The following is an 18,465-nucleotide window of genomic DNA, read 5'->3' as shown; positions in this document are numbered from 1 at the left end:
CAGGTTAAAAAAAAATCCATGTACTTTTAAAAATAAAAAAGAAACTACAGACAGTCCCCATCCAGAGAATGGTTTGACTTTTTAAAAGCCATCGCTAATTTTCTAAAAGCTGCCAGTCATGCTACAACATGTTTTTTATCCATTATCTCACTTAATCTTCACAGTAATATGAGGGACACTATTATTTTTCCTTGTTTTACAGGTGGTAAAAGTGAAGCTTAGAGGTTAAAGTTACTTGTCCAAGTCACACAGCTAGAAAATGGTGGAGATGGCCTCTGAACCCAAGAAACCCAACAGCCAAGCTAAATGCAAATTTGCGATTCACATTAGAACTCATGCTTTTAAATTCAGAATAAGGGTAGTTAGGTTTTTTTAAAGCTATAGAAATATATTTAACTCAAATTTCACACAAATAGTACTGGTTTTTCTACTGTGAACTGAGAATATGTCTTATCTCCATCTTTCCCTTCCTGTCCCACAGGCAACCCTCTAGAACTGTGCAGTCCCATACGGTGGCCGGTAGGCATATATGGCTATTGAGCACCTGCAGTGTAGCTAGTGTGACTGAGAAACTGAATTTTAGATTATTTTAAATAAGTGTAAATTCTAATTTTAAAACTAGAACAGTGTAGAATATTTTTCCATTAAACGCAACTTTATTGTTTTGGTAGGGCTACATTTTTCACTTCAACTGTTGAAAATCTAGTGTCCAAATTGAGATATACTGTAAGTGTAAAATATATGCCAGATTTGGAAGTCTTTGAGAAAAGAAGAATGTAAAATATTTAATACGTGTTATATTGATTATATGTTTAAATAATATTTGAATATATTGATTAAATAAAAATATTTAAGGATTACTTTCATCTGTTTCTTTTTACTTTTTTGATGTGCCTATTAAGCAATGTGTCACAAATTACATATATGAAAAAAAAATGTGGCTCATGATAGATTTCCATCAGATAGCACTGCTCTAGAGAAAAACCATCTACCCAGTCTCTTGGCCCACAGTCTAGGGAATTCCTCCTCCTCTTCTCCCTGCTGTTCCAAAGACAGAAATTTGTTTCCAACCTTCACAGTCAGGAATGAAAACAGAGATTCCACGAAACCGAGAGGAGACTAACATTTTTAAGTTAGGTATATACATAAACCAACAGTTTCTAATTTGGAGATGGCTATATCATCATAGAAACTGTTTTCTTATACAGATTGTCGGTAACTTTTACTTTTGTTCACTTGGGGGAAAAAAGATTATCTGATAAATTGATTCTTACAGGTAGAAAGCTATAACTATAAGTTATAAGTTATAGCTTTCTATCTAGCAACATAATCCTTCAAAAGGCAACATACACTGTAGGTGGTGTACAACCACCTTGGAAAAGAGTTTGGAAAATTAAGTTAAGACATATGATCAGCTGGATGTGGTCGCTCATGCCTATAATCCCAGCACTTTGGGAGGCTGAGGCAGGAGGATTGCTTGGGCCCAGGAGTTTGAGACCAGCCTGGGTAACGAAGTAAGACCCTATCTCTAAAAAATTAGCCGGGTGTGATGGCCCATATTTATAGTCCCAGTTACTCAGGCGACTGAGGATGGAAGACTGCTTGAGCTCGGGAGGTCGAGGCTGCAGTGACCCATGATCATGCCACTATACTGCAACCTGGGTAACAGAGCAAGACCCTCTCTCAAAAAAAAAAAAAAAAAAAAGATACATGATGAAATTTCAAAAAAACCTAAAAACACATTCACAAGACATATATTCAAAATAAGACTCATACACAAATAGTCATAGTTTTGTTCATAACAGCAAAAAACTGGAAACACCCAAATGCCCATCAACAGGTGAATGACTAAACAAATTGTTGTATGGTCATACAGTGATACTACTTAGCAACAAAAAGAAACTTAACTATTAAATACAAAAGTTCTCCCTTATCCACAGTCATGCTTTCCACAGTTTTAGTTACCTGTGGTCAAAAAATATTAAATAGTTCCAGAAATAAATAATTCATAGGTTTTAAATTACATGTGATTCTAAGTAGCATGATGAAATCTCACACCATCCCACCTGCAACAGGGATCATTCCCTTGCAGCTATCCAGGTTGTATATGTTACCTGCCCCTTAGTCAGTAGCCTTCTCGATGATCAGATTGAAAAACAGTATGTACAGGGTTCTGTATCATCCAAGGTTTCAGGCATCCATGAGGGGTCTTGGAAGGTATCCCCTGAAGATGGGGGGCGGGTGGACTACTGTAGATGCAACAATACATGGATGAACCTTAGAAACAGGTTGGGTACATGCTATATAATTCAATTTATATGAAGATTTAGGAGACAAAACTAATTTATAAAGACAAATCAGATTGGTGGTTGCCTGGGGTTGTGGGTAGCCAGGAGGATATTGACTGCAAAGTAGTTTGAGGAAACTTTTTAAGGTGATGAAAATGTCCTCTTTTTTTTTCTTTCTTTTTCTTTCTTTTTTTTTTTTGAGACAGGATCTTGTTCTGAAGTGCAGTAGTGGCACTGTAACCTCATCCTCTTGGGCTCAAGTGACCTTCCAACCCCAGTCTCCGAAGTAGCTTGAACTACAGGCATACGCCACCATATGCAGCTAATTTTTAAATTTTTCTGTAAAGACAGGGTCTTGCTGTGTTGCCCAGAGCTGGTCTCAACCCCCTGTCCTCTAGTGATTTTCTCACCTTAGCCTCTCAAAGTTCAGGGATTACAGGCCTGAGCCACTGGGTCCAGCCTGATGTAAATATTCTATCTCCTGATTGCAGCGGTGGTTACATTAGTGTGTACATTTATCCAACTAAATACTTTAAAATAGGTGCCTTTTATTTGCATATAAATTGTACGTCAATAGGCCAAGCTTAGTGGCTTGCACCTGCAATCCCAGTACTTCGAGAGGCTGAGGCGGGTGAATCACTTGAGGTCGGAGTTAGAGACCAGCCTGGCCAACATGGTGAAACCCCGCTTCTACTAAAAATACAAAAAAATTAACCGGGCCTGGTGGCCGGCAGCTGTAATCCCAGCTACTAGGGAGGCTGAGGTAGGAGAATTGCTTGAACCTGGGAGGCAGAGGTTGCACTGAGCTGAGATCATGCCACTGTACTCCAGCCTGGGTGACAAGGTGAGACTGTGTCTTTAAAAAAACAAAAACAAAAAACTTAACATGATAATTTATGTCTATAGTACTTATCACACATTAGATTATTTGGTAGTTTTAAAAATATGTCTACAGCCAGGCATGGTGGCTCATGCCTGTAATCCCAGCACTTTGGGAGGCCGAGGCGGGCAGATCATGAGGTCAGGAGATCGAGACCATCCTGGCTAACATGGTGAAACCCCGTCTCTACTAAAAATACAAAAATATTAGCCAGGCATGGTGGCAGGCGCCTGTAGTCCCAGCTACTCAGGAGGCTGAGGCAGAAGAATGGCGTCAACCCGGGAGGCGGAGCTTGCAGTGAGCCAAGATCGTGCCACTGCACTCCAGCCTGGGGGACAGAGCAAGACTCCGTCTCAAAAAATACATATATATATATATATATATGTCTACAAATGCTTTATTCTCCTCCCTTCAAGGGATGGAGCCTATTCCCCTTCCTTTTGGTACAGATTGGACTTAGGGACTTGCTTCTAGACAATAAGGTGGCAGTGGTGATGTGTGGTTTTGGAGACTAGGTCATAAAACAGCCCTATGGTTTCTGTCTTTGTTCCTCCCTCTCTTAAGTCATTTGCCCTGGGGGAAGCCAGCTGTCACATTCTTAGATCATTTGCCCTGGGGGAAAACTAGCTGTTCCTTATGACAAGAAACAGAGGCCAAGTCTTATGACAAGGAACAAGGCCAAATGACAAGGAACAGAGACCACTAGCTAACAGACATGTGAGACTCCTTTAGTACCAGTCATGCCTTCAGGTGACTGCAATCCCAGCAGACACTCTGCTAAGCTAGTGTCAGAGCCACCTAGCTAAGATGCTTCTGGCTTCCTGACCTGCAGCAAGGGAGAAATTACATTTGCATGTAATTATGTATCACAAAATCTCATTTATCTCTAATTCTACTATTCTGTGTATATTTTAGATGAGAACTTATGAAATGTTGACTAAAGTGCTGAACACCCTTTGAAATCGCTCCGTTTTCTTCATTAAAGTGAATTGTCACATTTTACCAAGATCCTAGGTGTATTCATAGCCTATATTCAGTCTAAACTTAAAAGGAAAAAAATCAGTGCATTTTTATGCCTGTTGCCAAATTGTTCTCGCTCTCCAGTGCCCTGAGCTGAGATAACAAGGCTTGGGAGACTTGTTTGCTGTTCTGCCTTCCTGCATTTGCTTGAAGTGTTACCCAGAGGCCATGAGGCCCTGAAAGCTTTCAGTCTAAATACTTAGTCAGGTCCCGGCACCAGCTACAGATTTACACAGCTACAAATTTAAAACCATTTATATTTCCAAATATGGCTTTTAAAATTCTCCTAAAATTATTCCGGAAAAAAAAGAAAATAGTTACCTATTGTCTCCAAGAGCCCTAAAAGGGATCCACTGTGCTGTTTCCGTGTCTCCCATTCCACCAACACATTTTTATTCTATTTTTTTGGAGACAGAGTCTCACTCTGTCACCCAGGTTGGAGTGCAGTGGTGCAGTCTCAGCTCCCTGCAATCTCCACCTCCCAGGTTCAAGTGATTCTCCTCTCTCAGCCTCCCAAGTAGCTGGGACCACAGGCGTGTGCCACCACACCCGGCTAAATTTTGTACTTTTTGTAGAGACGGGGTTTTACCATGTTGCCCAGGCTGGTCATGAACTCATGAGTTCAGGCAATCCGCCCGCCTTGGCCTCCCAACGCACTAGGCATGAATACACCTAGGATCTTGGTAAAATGTGAGAATTCACTTTAATGAAGAAAATGGAGCGATTTCAAAGGGTGTTCGGCACTTTAATCAACATTTCATAAGTTCTCATCTAAAATATACACAGAAGGACAAGCTCTTTTAATAGTAGAATTAGAGATAAATGAGATCTGGTGGAAGACCAATACCTATTCCAATTCTGCCATAGTATATCACATGAGAAGGTAGGGCTTTTCTGTGAGAAAGAAATTTGCAAAGCCTCAGATATCTGCTTCTACTGACAGGTTTTACAAGTTTCTAGTTAGCACTACCTCCTATATCTGATCTGTAGTTTCCATCTGAAACTCCCTTCCTCTGGCTGACTTCTCCCAGTCTGTCTCATGACAGGTGGGAAGAAACCTAGTGCAACAATCCAGGCAAAAGATGATGATGGCCTGGAGTAGGGTGGTAGCAGTGGGGATGGGGAGAAGTGGTTAGATTCTGGATATATTTTGAAGGTAGATAAACAGGATTTCCTGATGGGTTGAATGTGCCATGTGAAAGAACACCTGAGTAACTGGAAACTGTGTCAAAATCAATAGTTCTGCCATGTAAAATTTGCAATACTCATCAGAAATTTAAATGAAGATTCCAGCTGATAGATGAATACAGGATTCTGGAATTTAGGGCAGAAGTTCAGAGTAAAGATAAATTTGGAGCGAACAGTATATAGACGAAATTTGAAGCCATGAGACCAGATGAAAGCGAGTGAGTGACAAAGAACATCATGATAAAAATAAAGACAAACAGTTAATACATACTATTCCAGCACTGTTCTAAGCACTGTCATATATAAATTAACTTTGTCTTCACAAGCACTGTAGGAGGTAACTACTTTTATTATACTCATTTTATAAATAACGAAGCTGAATTTCAGAGAAATTAACTGACTTTCTTCTAATCAGACAGCTAGCTAGTGACAGAGCTGGGATTCAAACCCAAGCAAAGAGAAAAGTAAAATATTCCATTTTAGAGCTTTGGGACACTCCAAATATTAGCAAAGAGATAAATAAGAGGCAGCAAAGGGTTCTGAGGAGGAGGTTCCAGTGACATGGGAAGGGAAGTAAGAGCGGTGTTTCAGAAGCCCAGAGAAGAAAATGGAGAAAATTATCAGCATCAGATACTGTAGACAGGTCACATAAGATGACTGAAAACTGACTTTTGCATTTAACGAAATGGCTGAAATCAGTGACTTTACATGTCAAGTGGAGTGAGTTCAAGAGAGAATAGAAGAGGCATTAGAGTTCCACTTTTTGCTTGTTTGTTTTGAAACAGAGTCTCACTCTGTCCACCAGGCTGGAGTGCAGTGGCGTGATCTCAGCTCATTGTAACCTCCACCCACTGGGTTCAAGCGATTCTCCTGCCTCAGTCTCCCTAGTAGCTGGGATTATAGGCTTGCGCTACCAAGCCCAGCTAATTTTTGTATTTTTCATAGAGATGGGGTTTTGCCATGTTGGCCAGGCTGGTCTCAAACTCCTGACCTCAGGTGATCCACCTGCCTCAGCCTCCTAAAGTGCTGGGATTACAGGCGGGATCCTCCGCACCCGGCCTACAGTTCCATTCTTCAAAGTTCAGGCGGGGTGCAGTGGCTCATGCCTGTAATCCCAGTACTTTAGGAGGCTGAGATGTGTAGATCACCTGAGGTCAGGAGTTAGAGACCAGCCTGGCCAACATGGCGAAACCCTGCCTCTACTAAAAATACAAACATTTGCTGAGCGTGGTGGCACTCACCTGTAATCCCAGCTATTCGAGAGGCTGAAGCAGAAGAATCACTTGAACCCAGGAGGCAGAGGCTGCAGTGAGCTGAGATGGTGCCACTGCATTTCAGCCTGGGTGACAAGAGCAAAACTCCGTCTCAAAAAAAAAAAAAAGTTCAGGCCAGATACCATCCAGACCCACTCACAGGTATTCACATGTAAATTTTTCTTTTTGTTTTTGTTTTTGTTTTTGAGATGGAGTCTCCAGCTGCTGCCCAGGCTGGAGTGCAGTGGCGTGATCTCAGCTCACTGCAAGCTCTGCCTCCTGGGTTCACGCCATTCTCCTGTCTCAGCCTCCTGAGTAGCTGGGACTACAGGAGCCCACCACCATGCCCGGCTAATTTTTTAATATTTTTAGTAGAGATGGGGTTTCACCATGTTAGCCAGGATGGTCTCCATCTCCTGACCTCGTGATTCGCCCGCCTTGGCCTCCCAAAGTGCTGTGATTACAGGCGTGAGCCACCGTGCCTAGCCCACATGTAAATATTAATTAAAGTAGTACTGAAATTTTTCACACAAAACGAAAGTGTGATTGGGAGCTTGGTGAGGAAAAGATATAGGTAATTTTATAGCCCTTTTCAAGCAGAAAAAACTTCGGTTCCTCTTTCTTAACATTTGGTCTTGATCTTTCCTTCATTAGAAATATTCCCAAGTCCTAAATTCACCTACCTCCTCTCTTGGAAATAAAATTTCTCAGGGCCGGGTGCAGTGGCTTAAGCTTGTAATCCCAGCACTTTGGTAGGCCGAGGCGGGCAAATGTGGCAGGCGCCTGTAGTCCTACCTACTCGGGAGACTGAGGCAGGAGAATGGAGTGAACCCAGGAGGCAGAGCTTGCAGTGAGTCAGATGGCTGCCACTGCACTCCAGCCTGGGTCACAGAGTGAGACTCCATCTCACACACAAAAAAAAATTCTCACGGACCCTGTTTTATTTCTTGACACTTCTCCAGAGTGGCATAGGACCACCCAGATGGGTACAAATAAAATAATGATAAATGATTGACATTCTAAATATTGAATATCCTACCCTGAGGTTTTTGTTGACTCTTGTTTCCATATTAAGCTCATGCTTCTTTTCTCTATTTCATTCAGTCATTCACATTTAGAAAAAGTTTTATGTGTATCTTTTTAACATTTTTAAATTAAATTGATAAAAATTAGATATATTTATGACATACAACATAGTATTCTGAAATACATTTACATTATGGAATGGCTACATCAAGCTAATTAACATTACCTCACATACCATTTGTTTTGTGGTGAGAACATTTAAAATCTAGTCTCTTAAGTATACTAAAGTATACTATACATTGTTATTAACTGTACATTCACCATGTTGTACAAACAGAGCTCTTGAACTTACTCCTCCTAACTGAAATTTCCTATCCTTTGATCAACATCTCCCCACTCCTTTCCCCAAGTCATGTCTATTTTTTTTAAAGCCATGTATAAGATCTTGATTTTCCTATTATTGTGAGTACTTTCAGAGCAGTTTATTCACTGTTCCCACCTGCACCTTCACTAGATAGTAAAGCTCCTACTGGTATAAGACCTTTTCTTTCTTTGAGTCTAGAGCACTTACGTTCATTCACCATGCTTTTCCTTGTATTTTGTTTGTCTTATCATGTCCTTTTTCCTACCTTTCCTATTCCTCTATGATAAGGACTGTCACACAGATTTCAGTGCCTACAGCACAATGCTTCAGCCATTAAATGAGTGAATATTTGTTAAAGCCAATTAAGTTGAATAATACTGACCTGTACTGAATTACACTGATGCAGATAGTGGAATCTTCCATTCCATATGACAACTGTATAATGTTCTTAGCTTAGGGATATACTATATTTAGCTAGATTTATGAAAGTTTAAATTCTGCTATAAAACATCTAAATAAGAATAACCCAATTAAATTAGAAAAGTTCATTGTTTGTTGGTTTGCTTTTTGTTATTTTATTATTTTATTTTAGATATTTGACCAGGCATGGTGGCTTATGCCTGTAATCCCAGCACTTTGGGAGGCCGAGGTGGGAAAATCATTTTAGGTCAGGGGTTCGAGACCAGCCTGGCCAACATGGTGAAACCCTGTCTCTACTAAAAATTCAAAAAAAAATTAGCCAGGCGTGGTGGCAGGTGCCTGTAATCCCAGCTACTGGGAGGCTGAGGCAGGAGAACTGCTTGAACCCGGGAGGCGGAGGTTGCAGTGAGCCAAGATCACACCACTACACTCCAGCCTGGATGACTGAGCAAGACTTCGTCTTAAAAAAAAAAAAAAATACTTATTTACTAGTACTACTATTCGTAGGTAATTTTTGTTTCATAACTTCTCTTTTATCTGAGTCAGTGAGTATTCTGCTTTTATTATACATTATCTCCGATCATCTGGTTTATACAATTATGTGATTAGGCTACTAATTCACTTATGAAAATTCTAAGTAGTAATTCACTGATGTACTAGTGAAAGCCAAGTTATGAAAACTATACTAGTGAAAACCTGGCTTTCACTAGTACAAAGAGGAGATATAATAGCCTTAGTTAAGGCTACATAATTCGATATATAATAGGGAATAATAAATCTTGAAAATCAAAATTTCAGACCTTTTTAAAAGTGGCTGAAATGCAACATGAATATGTTTCCCCCAAAACTTTTTTTTTTTTAAATTTTTAGAGAAGGGGGTCTTGCTGTGTTACTCAGGTTGGACTTGAATTCCTGGGCTCAAACAATCCTCCCATCTTAGTCCCCTGATTAGCTAGATCTACAGGCACACGCCACCATGACTGGCTTCTCGAAATTTTTAATGAAATAAAATAGTGTGATATTTTATTACATAAACATTTAATAAGGGATATTGACAGATAATAAGTTAAGCAGATGACAAGAAGAAGAAGAAGGGAGGGTATTTACTATGGTGACTGTCCACCTTACTCCTGGTTTTACAGTTAGACTTTCACTACTCACCCATAATATTTAGTTACAAATTTGTTAGAGTGACTCAGCAGGTGAACTGCCTTCTGACAAGCATGAACAGCCCTTCTGACAGGGGGGTTTAAACCACAGATTATCCATTTCATTCCATTATGGGGGGAATATTATATTCTCTTAACCTCCTATGCTATCCATGTTACACTCTATATGCAGTGGCTACTAAAATCCTAAAACTAGGGGGAAAAAAGGAGTAGTTAACCCCTTTACATTATAGATGAGAAAATTTAGGCCCAGGAAGCTTGTCACACATCTAAATCACAGAATTAGTTAGCAGCAAAGCTAAAACCCAAATCTAATTACTCCAGTTTCTATACCTTTCACTCTTTCAGCTACCCTTCAGTTTTTGCATATACACCAGTAATTTGTATGACCTAGAGATTCTGGATTGGCTCAATTCACCAGAAAATATATTTATTTTTTTCTTTTCTTTTCTTTTTTTTTTTTTTTTTTTGAGACATGGTCTTGCTCTGTTGCTCAGGCTAGAGTGCAGTGGCACAATCACAGCTCACTGCAGCCTAGATCTCCCGGGCTCAAGAGATCCTCTCACCTCAGCTTCCCAAATAGCTAGGACTACAGGAGCGTACCACCACACCCAGCTAATTTTTAAATTTTTTTGTAGAGATGGGTCTCCCTATGTTGCCCAGGCTAGTTTTGAATTCTTGGGCTCAAGCAATTCTCCCACTTTGGCCTCCCAAACTGTTGGGATCACAGGTGTGAGTTACTGCACCTGACCCACTAGAGAGTAGATTTGTTATTTGCTGTAGGATCTGCCCTCTTTTAACATGAAAATATCTTTAGGAGGTAAAATAACTTTTGTTTTTGAGACAGGGTCTCACACTATTGCCCAGGCTGGAGTGCAGTTGTGTGATCTCGGCTCACTGCAGCTTCAGCCTCCCAGGCCTAGATGATCCTCCTGCCTCGGCCTCCCAGGTAGCTGGGACTATAAGCACACACCATCATGCCTACCTAATATTGTATTTTTTGTAGAGATGGGTTTTTGCCATATTGCCAAGGCTGGTCTTGAACTCCTGGGCTCAAGGGATTCATACACCTTGGCCTCCCAATGTGCTGGGATTACAGGTGTAAGCCACCAGGCCAGGCCATAACTAACATTTTTATAGCACTTCTTTTCCTGAAAAAATGCCCTTCTGAATTGTTATAGCACTTTAAAAAGGAATTTCACATATTTTGAGATAAGCAGCTGGTCTGCTATCTCACACTCACAGTAATAATCATTTTATCAGGGTGGGGTCCTGTAACGGAATCTAAGCAGCTGAGGAAGCAAGGCTAGGTACTTGGAGGGTTCATTTGGGTGGAGGCTTTTTGTGCGTGTTTTGTTGTTTTGAAAAACTGCCGGCCGGGTGCGGTGGCTCAAGCCTGTAATCCCAGCACTTTGGGAGGCCGAGACGGGCGGATCACGAGGTCAGGAGATCAAGACCATCCGGCTAACACGGTGAAACCGCGTCTCTACTAAAAAAATACAAAAAACTGGCCGGGCGTGGAGGCGGCGACTGTAGTCCCAGCTACTCGGGAGGCTGAGGCAGGAGAATGGCGTAAACCCAGGAGGCGGAGCTTGCAGTGAGCCGAGATTGAGCCGCTGCACTCCAGCCTGGGCAACAGAGCGAGACTCCGTCTCAAAAAAAAAAAAAAAGAAAAGAAAAAAAGAAAAGAAAAACTGCCAGGGGCCAAGAGATTAGAAGTTATGGATAAAGATATACTATCTTTCCAAAGGGGTCCTTTCTTTGAACAGCTAGATCTGCAGTTCTTACCTGAAGATGATTTTGCCCATCTCTCCCCATGAGCTTTGGCAACGTCTGGAGACGTTTTTGATTGTCACATTGGGGAGGGTGATGCTATTGGCACCTAGTGGGTAGAGGCTGGGGATGGTCCTAAACATCCTATGATGCACAGGACAGTCCCCACAAGAATTATCCAGCCCAAATGTCAATAGTGCCAAAGATGAGAAATTATAAGCTAGAGAAAGAAGAATTCATTGAGGAGCTGGAGGAAGCTTCTTGAATTATTATTTATGTTATATATTTAAGAACTTAGAGGCCGGGCACAGTGGCTCACGCCTGTAATCCTAGCACTTTGGAAGGCTGAGAAAGGTGGATTACTTGAGGTCAGGAATTCAAGACCAGCTTGGCCAATGTGGCGAAACCCCGTCTCTACTAACAATACAAAAATTAGCCGGGCGTGGTGGCGGGCACCTGTAATCCCAGATACTGAGCAGGCTGAGGGAGGAGAATCGCTTGAACCCGGGGAGCAGAGGTTGCAGCGATCCAAGATCATGCCACTTTACTCCAGCCTGGACAAAAGAGCGAAACCCCCTCTCAAACAAAAACAAAAACAAACGAACTTAGAAAAGGAAGTAAGTCACACACTAACCGTTTTTTTCCTTTTGGGGTATGGCTAATAGTTTCTAGGAATCCTGGAGACTTTATCTGGATTTCAGTTAGGCATTTCGCCAGTTCTCCTGGCATCTTTGTGGAGGAATATGGGCCAAGAAGACAGTTCGGTTGTGTCGTCCATCTGTATTCGAAGCCTACTGAGAAATTTTTGGATGGCAGGAGCATTAAGGTCTTTAGTGGCATGCAGCAGAGTTCTGTCCTCAGCTCTGTCTTATTAAACACTTGGACAGAATGCTTATCAGATTTGAGAAGGATAACAAATCTAGGAAGGGTAGGCATCCCTAAAGATCTTCACCACCAGGAACAACGGTTTGCTTCGTTCAGAGCATCACAGTGTCCTTAGTGAGGGACACTAACAATCCATAGGCTGTCCAGAGTAGCGTAATGGGGAAGAATGCGAAAGAACTTGAAAGTCAGGACCTGAGGACATTGCAAGATGGAAAAACACGGTGGGACAAAATGAGGAAAACTGAGAGAAATGGAAATGGCATATACGAAGGCTTTGAGGGAGGACTGCGCCCCTGGGGGAAACCGTGCACCTGGGCTGGAGTCATAAGCATATTTTGGCCTCATAGAAGGAGAGGTCGATTAACAAACCTTGCAAGGGTTCAAAGGTGGGATGGGCTTCCTCGGAAGCTACTGTCAAGACAGAGACCATCCGAGGGCTTTTATTGCAAGTGTCGAGACACATTTGCTGGTATTTCTCCTTAGAACGTACTCCAATCTGCTCTGACTTCCGCCCGCACCCGCCAGAGCCCTGCCCCATTCCAAGGGTGGCACATCCAGGTCCCGAGGGCGCCAGCCATGCCCGGGGCATGGGCTGGTCTGCGTAACTCTCTGTCCCTTCGGGAGACTTCTGGGAAATAGTTCTAGTCCTTGCCATTCTTGCTTTCTGGTTTTCAGAAGTCAGTGCTGCTGGTGGCTTTCTGGAGTCTTCTGCGGGACACTGCACACATCCAGGTGTTTACGTCATTTTTTTTTTTTAAAAAAGAAAAGTTAGATTGTGTGACTAACTTGACAGGACATGAGGAATCTCTTCAGGAGGACTCGGATTTTCTTCAGGAGCCGTCATCCAGAGACAGAAGAGCCAAGGGATGTAGAAACCCAGGGAAGCCTCGCGTCCCCACACAGCCCGCGGGCCAAACCCCGAAGCAGCGCCACAGGGACAGCCACCTCCTAGCAGTCCGGGTTTTAGACTTAGAAGCGCGCGGCTGCGCGCACCCGGCGGGAGCTGTGGAGAGAACCAATGACCGGGCGCTCTCTCCGCGCCGGCTCGGGATTGGGCGAGCCGCGCCAGCCTCTCACGGGCGGGGTGGGACTGGGATCCGCGCGCCCGCTGCGCCAGAGTCCCGGGGGCGCGTGCGCGGTCTCGCGGTGGCCGCAGGGGCCGGTCTCGCGCGGTCTAGAAGTGGAGTTGCTGGCGGCTGCGGCTGCGACGGCGGCGACGGAGGAGGTTGGCGGTGGGGGGGGGGCGGGGACTAAGGATTCTGAGGTGGGGAGTCGGGAGTTTCTGGATTCTTTATCCGGTATTTTAAGGGCCGCCGGAGAGCTGTCGCTTCTGCAGTGCTTAGGAGCGGCCGGGGCTGGAGGCTCCGCGGAGCCGAGGCGCGGAGGTAAGAGGTGGATCGGCGGCGGCTGGGCTGTGGAGATCTTAATCAACAGGTCCCCGGGAGCGCGGCGGGGGAGGGGCGGCCGGGCTCCCCTTCCCCCACACGCCCCTTAAACTCTGGCCAGCGGGAGACCCCGGGCCGCCAGGCGGGCTTCCTCAGGCGCGGCTGCTTCGGCCGTGGAGGGTGTGAGCCCAACCTTTGTCCCTCGGAGCAGCGCTGCCTGCGCGGTGCCCGCTCCTTCTCCTTGGCTGGGCATGCACCTTGGCGCGGGCCACAGCCAGCCGGGCCCGAGGTGCAGGGGGCGCGGCGGGGAGTCGTCTGCCCCCTGCGCTCCCGCCCCGAGGTCGCGACGCGCGGGACTCCCCCCGGCCGGGTCTGGGAATCCGGCGAGGGAACGCTTTCCTTTAGAAGTCAGAATGTAGTCAGCGTTCCTCTGCCTGACTCAGCTGCTGGTATTCTGCTGCCCATTGCGTTCTTAAACAGGCAAACAGTTCCTGCTTCCTTGTGACCAGTTTTAAAGAAAAGCCTAATTTTGTTGATGGTTTCTGATAATTTAAGGTTGCACGTTGAACTTTGGAGCCTGTACATTGTTGTCTTCTACGTTTAATGAAGGTTGCTTTAAACGATCTTTGTAGTAAATTATGTAACTTTCCAATGATCATAACTCACCTTCTGTTGATTGACGTACAGTAATGTGTACGGAATGTAGGTTTCGGTCGAAAGGTTTTTCTTGGCAGTTTATGCTAAAATTAAAATCTGATTGGGAAGTTTTTAGATGTAGTATGGAGTGTTTGTTTTGTCTCCAAACTTGCTTAGAATAGTAAAAATTTAGATTCGGAAAGTCAGTGGAACAAAAATTTTGAAATTTTGATTTGACTGACACAGTGAAAGGTGTTAATATTTACGATTTTTTAAAAAAGCAATATCATGTTTTAATGATAGTTTACTAATTATGCTTTGGATTTTACCAGAAGTTAATAACCTGTTAAATTCTGCAGTAGGAACAAATGACGTGTTGGTTATTGGTGTCTTTAAAGTATTGGTGGTAATGAAACTTATTAAATAAGCTTCCTTGAATTAAGAACTACTGACTTTTTTTTACTAGATCCCTGTGGACATAGCGTATTGTGGATAGGTTTTATAGGCTTTCTATTTGTAGTAGGATGAGCTATTAAATTATAATGTAAGAGATTTATAGATAAAACAGGCAAAAGTAGGAAAAGCAATTCATTATTTAATCTTTAAAAATCGAGTAAATTTTACCATGTACCTGAATTACTTTTGGCTAGACGGACTTGAACTTGACAAGTTAAGGTGGATTGATTAACATTAACTTGTTTTAGAATGTTAAAACGGGAGAGAATATGTAAGTTCTTCCTGAGGGTGACCCAAGTCAGTGCAGTGGATTTAGCTTTTACATGATCTTGAATTATGATTTCGATTAAAAATCTCATCACAGGGGTACATGGTTTCAGGATCTCCTGAGGGCTGTCATGGAAAAAATTTAAAAAATAAAATTTTATCACACATTCCAAGAAACTTGATCAATGTAATAGGTTATACTGAGATGCCCTGTTTCTCTGGTATTTTCTGATTTCAGAGTGTCTAGAAAAAATAGTATCTTGACATGTGTGCTTTACAATATAATTTTCTTTTCTTTCTTTTTTTTTTTTTTTGTGAGACAGAGTCTCGCTGTTGCCCAGGCTGGAGTGCAGTGGTGCGATCTTGGTTCACTGCAGTCTCCACCTCCCGGGTTCAAGTGATTCTTCTGCCTCAGCCTTCCAAGTAGCTGGGACTACAGGTGCCTGCCACCACACCCGGCTAATTTTTGTATTTTAGTAGCGACGGGGTTTCACCTGTTGGCCAGGCTGGCCTCGAACTTCTGACCTCAGGTGATCCACCCGCCTCGGCCTCCCGAAGTGCTGGGATTACAGGTGTGGGCCCCCACCAGAATATATATATATACACACACACACATACACACACACACACACACGTATATATATATATCTCATTCTGCCACCCAGGCTATAGTGCAGTGGCGCGATCCCAACTCACTGGAAGCTCCGCCTCCGGGGTTCAGGCCTTTCTCCTGCCTCAGCCTCCTGAGTAGCTGGGACTACAGGCCCACGCCATTACGCCCGCCTAATTTTTTGTTTTTTTTTGTTTTTTTTTTTAAGTAGAGACGGGGTTTCACCGTGTTAGCCAGGATGATCTCGATTTCCTGACCTCATGATCCGCCCGCCTCTGCCTCCCAAAGTGCTGGGATTACAGGCGTGAGCCTCCACGCCCGGCCTTTATAATTTTTGGTCATATACTTACTGAATCATAGAATCGTTGAGTTGGAAGTAATCTTAACCTCTTCATTTTCCACGAAAAAGACAGTGAGGCTTGAAGGAGTTAAGTAATCCGTAGTCTGACTGCTAGTTAGTGGCAGACTTGGAACTACATGTATGCTAAAATGCTTGTCTCCATATTCTAAGTTCAGTGCTCTTCTCAGGATGTCTTATTGTTAAACCAATAAGTTGCCTTCTCCAAATCACTTAACAGGCAGGGTTGATTCTTTCTGTCATGCATTTTTTCCCTTTTCTTTTTTAGTAACCACTAACTGCAATTCATTTCCTTACTGAAGAGTTTTCAGTTTTCTAATATTTAAGACAATGTTTAATGAATATCTTTGTGCATGTCTCCTTGAGCACATATATGGAGGCTTTCCTAGAATGTATGTATACCTACCTATAAGTGGAATTGCTGATAATAGATTGATATGCGTTTTCAACATTACTAGCTACAGCCAAATTATCCTTTTTAATGCTGTAGCCATTTACATTCCTGCAAACAGTATGAGTGACAGTGGCTTCATGTCCTTGCCCACAATTGGCATTGTAAGATTTAAAAATTTTTGCTAATCTGATGGATGAGAAGTGATATAATTGCTTCCTTTCTTTAAAAAATATTTAATTTACATGAAATGAAATTAACTCTTTTCATTGTGCAATTCCAACTAAGAGAGCTGTGCAACTAGCACAATCAAGGTAAAGAACAGTTCCATCACCTATCCATTCACCAGTTGAAGGACATTTGAGTTGTTTTCAGGTTTTTGTGACTGAGGTTGCTGTAAATCTTTGCAAATAGGTTTTTGTGTAAACCTAAGTTTTTGTTTCTCTTAAGTAAATGGAATGTGGTAGGTATAGCCTACTTTTATCTTAAAATGAAAAAAAAGACCTATCTGTGGTAGACAGAATAAAGGTTTTCAAAGATATTCTAGTCCCTGGAACCTGTGAATGTGTTTGCTTACATGGCAAAGGCAAATTAAGGTTGCTAATTAGATGACTTTAGGGAGATTATTGTGGATTATTCAGGTGGTCCCAATGTATCACAGAATCTTTAAAAAAAGGAAAGAGAGAGGCAGAAGAGTAGAGTCAGAAACAAAGATGTAACAATGGTCAGAGAAGTGCAAAGTTGCTGGCTTTGAAGATGGAGGAGAGCAGGCCACAAATAAGGAATATGAGTGGTCTCTAGAATCTTGAAGAGGCTAGGAAATGGATTACTCTTTAGAGCCTCCAGAAAAGAAAGCAGCCCTGCCAGTAATTTTAGCCAGGGGAGACATATGTCAGACTTCTAACGTGTAGGACTGTAAAATAATTTCTGTTGTTTTAAGCCACTAAATTTGTGGCAATTTGTTACATTGGCATAGGAAACTAATACACTGTCAAGCTGTGCTTGAAGTGGCTGAACCACTTTGCATTCCACCAGCAATATATGAGAGGTCCAGTTGCTTTACATTCCTGTCAGCTCTTGGTATGGTCAGTCTTTAGGTTTAGCCATTTTAATAGTATCTCGTTGGGATTTTTCTTTGCATTTCCCCCATGACTGAGGATGTTGAGCATCTTTTCATGTACTTATTTGCCATCTGTTTATCTTTGATAAAGTGTCTGAAGCTTTTGCCCATTTTTAAATTGGATTGTTATAGCTGAATTTATTATTATCTTATTCTTTTTTCCTTTTTTTTTTTTTTTTTTTTTTTAGGGATGGAGTCTCACTGTGTTTCCCAGGCTGGTCTCAGAACTCCTGGGCTCAAGTGATTGTCCTGCCTCAGCCTCCCAAAGTGTTGGGATTACAGGCATGAACCACTGCCCCAAAAGTTCTTTATAGTCCCTTATCTTTTGTCAGATAGGTGATTTACGAAGGTTTTCTTCCACTCTGGCTTGCCTTTTCATCCTCATAACTTTTATACTTCATTACTTTTGAAGTACAGAAGTTTTCAATTTTGAGAAAGTCCAAATTACTAATTTTTAAAATTTGAATATTGTATCTAAGAACTCTTTGCTCAGTCCAAGGTCAGAGAGGTCTTTCTGCTATTTTTTTCCCCAAGTTTTATATTGTAATTTTATTTTTAGATCTATGTTCCATTTTGAGTTTATTTTCATATAAAATGAGAGAAGTACAGGTTGAGTTTCATTTATTTGTCCAGTTGTTCCATGACCATTTGTTGAAAACATGATCTTTTTCCCATTGAATTCCCCTTGTCTCTTTGTCAAAAACTATTTGACTACATTTGTTCGGATTTGTTTATGGACTGTTCAGTTGATCTATTTTGTCTATCCTTTTTATTTTTTATTTAGAGACAGGGTCTCTCTCTGTCGCTCAGGCTGGAGTGCAGTGATCTCTGCTCACTGCAGCATTGGCCTCCCAGGTTCAAGCGATCCTCCCAATTAGCTGGGACCACAGGCGTGCTACCACACTTGGCTAAGTTTTAAAATTATTTGTAGAGATGAGGTCTTGGCTATGTTGCCCAGGCTGTATTATTTAAAAAA

General features: G+C 42.3%; 1 protein-coding gene across 6 annotated transcripts in view; it reads left to right on the top strand.

Moving 5' to 3' along the window:
- Positions 1 to 12,578: 12,578 nt before the first annotated feature.
- MPP5 (membrane palmitoylated protein 5) overlaps positions 12,579 to 18,465 on the top strand; it is a 97,356-nt gene continuing 91,469 nt past the window's right edge. For 3 of the 6 annotated variants that reach the window (XM_033187671.1, XM_033187673.1, XM_033187670.1), the window contains exon 1: positions 13,512 to 13,651. The gene's annotated coding sequence lies outside the window, so the exon portion shown is untranslated. Of the gene's footprint in view, positions 13,652 to 18,465 lie in introns of all 6 variants that reach the window. The other 3 variants (XM_033187669.1, XM_033187668.1, XM_033187672.1) reach the window with 3 other exon arrangements.

This window comes from Trachypithecus francoisi, unplaced genomic scaffold, assembly GCF_009764315.1.
Source record: "Trachypithecus francoisi isolate TF-2019V2 unplaced genomic scaffold, Tfra_2.0 Lachesis_group3, whole genome shotgun sequence".
In the NCBI taxonomy this organism is placed as follows: Eukaryota; Metazoa; Chordata; class Mammalia; order Primates; family Cercopithecidae; genus Trachypithecus; species Trachypithecus francoisi.
The sequence above is the reverse complement of the archived record's forward strand: the minus strand, read 5'-3'. Positions and strand labels throughout refer to the sequence as shown.